The 2,223-nt window shown below is 37.8% G+C and overlaps 1 protein-coding gene across 2 annotated transcripts in view; it reads left to right on the forward strand.

The window, feature by feature from the left end:
• The first annotated feature begins 378 nt into the window (after positions 1–378).
• Positions 379–2,223, forward strand: part of LOC113094319 (uncharacterized) — a 12,929-nt gene continuing 11,084 nt past the window's right edge. Inside the window, exons 1-3 of one of the 2 annotated variants that reach the window (XR_003288045.1) lie at positions 390–464; positions 1,400–1,513; positions 1,651–1,763. The gene's annotated coding sequence lies outside the window, so the exon portion shown is untranslated. Of the gene's footprint in view, positions 465–1,399; positions 1,514–1,650; positions 1,764–2,223 lie in introns of both variants that reach the window. The other variant, XM_026260045.1, reaches the window with a different exon arrangement.

A 2,223-nucleotide genomic window follows, 5' to 3' on the forward strand; every position in this document is an offset into this window, starting at 1 on the left:
CACTATTCATACATTGGATTCTTTTATTTATTACAGTTTTTCTTTCACTTTTGTAAAGTGAAAAGTTAATACAAATTGTATTTGATTTTTTTTTTTTTAAGAGCAGTGAATAACTGCTATTAAAATATAATAGGTTATCACTGTTTATTACTGATTTTAAAGGTTACTGAACTCTTGAAATGATTTGGATATACAGTTCAAACAACACAAGATTGGCCCCTCTGTATTAATCGTGGCCCCTCTTGTGCCCCCCAGTTGAAAAAATCCTAGAATCGCCCCTGTTTTTAGTGTAACCCAGCCGCTGGGTTACCAGTTGGGTCAATTTTAGTGACAGTTGACACAGTGAACCCCTCCCCCTCCTCGACGCCTCAACTCTTCCTTCGCGCCGCGGGCATTTTGAATCACCTCAGGAGTCGAGAGCCATCGTTTTTCAGCGAGGACAGCTGTTATTCGGAGAAAAAAGGGTATGTGTGTGTGTTATTTTTATCTATACAACTATAAAATAACAGAATATGCAAAATAAGGCGGTTCGCTTGACATTAACAGTTTTAAAAAGTAACTCCTTGCTTCGTAAGCTTTGTAGGCTAGTCTGTTATGTTACAGCTTTTTCATGCTTTTTGAATAAATCGAACGTCTCCTTTGGTAAACATTTCCTCTGAAATACATTACTTAAGTATATGAGCTATTTAGTTGGTTTAAGGTAGATATTGAGATACATGACGCGAGTGTCGCGTCATAAAGCAAACATTTAACGTTAAGTTATAACATTATATGCGACGCGACACTCGATCGCCTCATGTGTCCATAAACTATCGAATTTTGTTCAAAATTAGTAACTTAAGTACATCATGAGTCCATCTTCCAAACCGTGTTTTTGTCCTGTCTTGAAACACTAGGGTGCGTACAATAAGTGTTTATAATCTGACTAACGTTACTTTACACCTGTTGGACTGGGAAGTAGCTTATATACATATTATATATATACATATATTATTGTCATATCCACAAACAGAGAGAAGTAACTTTGCAGTCGTGACTTGTTTAATGTCTTAAAGCAGATATATAAAGCAGAGACCCACAGTTCTGCAGAGTTCAGCTCCATCCCTAATCAAACACACTTGAAGAAGTTAATCAAGGTCTAAGGGTTACTAGAAAGCCACAGACAGGTGACCTTTTTTATCAAGGCTGGGGCACTACTGAGCAGAACTGTGGCTCCCCAGAACTGATGTTGACCACCCCTGCCCTTGTACAAAGCTGTCTTTTTTGTATATGCTTATATGCTCAAAAGTTAAGTGTATTAGAATTTCTCATGTGCTTATCTTTTTGATATACAGACCATTGTGTCTAATTTTGAATGCTTTTAATGTTTTTAAATGTGATGCCTTCTTAAAATTCACAGACACTGCCTCTTCTTTGCTCATACTCCCACTGACAGGGTGCAGAATAATGGATAATTTTGTACAGGAGAAGCTGAAAGAATGGAACTTGGAAGTCCTGATACCAAGCTTTAAAGGTAAACTTTATTTAGGTAAAATTAAAATGCACCTCTCTATATGTTCATTATAACCTAGTGTGTTCTGAGTAAGACTTGTCTTCTTAAGTAAGACTTGTCTTCTCTTCTTGTCTTTTTTCTTCTCTTTCTCTTTACAGATGAACAAATTGATGAAGAAACCCTCCTGCTACTTGATGAAAAATCGCTAGAAGCTATGATACCAAAAATAGGCCTGCGATTGAAATTTAAAAAGCACCTGAGAGAGCTGCTTGTGAGTGAAGAAATGCACATTTAGAATGGGATATATCTGCTTTAAGTGCAAAAAGACTGTTGGGGCCAATGTTCGTTTTTTGTTTTCGCATCTAAGAAGAATGCATAATGTATATAGTTCATCAAGTTATTTTGAGTGTGGCCAAGCCGGGTGTCATAGGACATTTAATTACAGCAGATCATTTAAGAGGCATCTGCTACAGCACCGTGTAGAGTCTGAGGCAGAAGTATCCAGCCAGTCAACACACTTGACTCAGACAATGACATTGAGGTCTGACAGCAGACCTCTGGCTTCTCAGAGTGAGCCTTTTGAGGAGGAAGATAATGCTGCTGAAGATAATGCTGCTGATGACATGGAATGGGATGAGTTAGAGCAGAACACTATCACAGATCGAGTGGCCTTGTTTTTATCGAAATTGAGGGCAAAATCATCTATGACCCTATCTACTGTCAACTTTGTA

This window comes from Carassius auratus, unplaced genomic scaffold (genome assembly GCF_003368295.1).
Source record: "Carassius auratus strain Wakin unplaced genomic scaffold, ASM336829v1 scaf_tig00215321, whole genome shotgun sequence".
In the NCBI taxonomy this organism is placed as follows: Eukaryota; Metazoa; Chordata; class Actinopteri; order Cypriniformes; family Cyprinidae; genus Carassius; species Carassius auratus.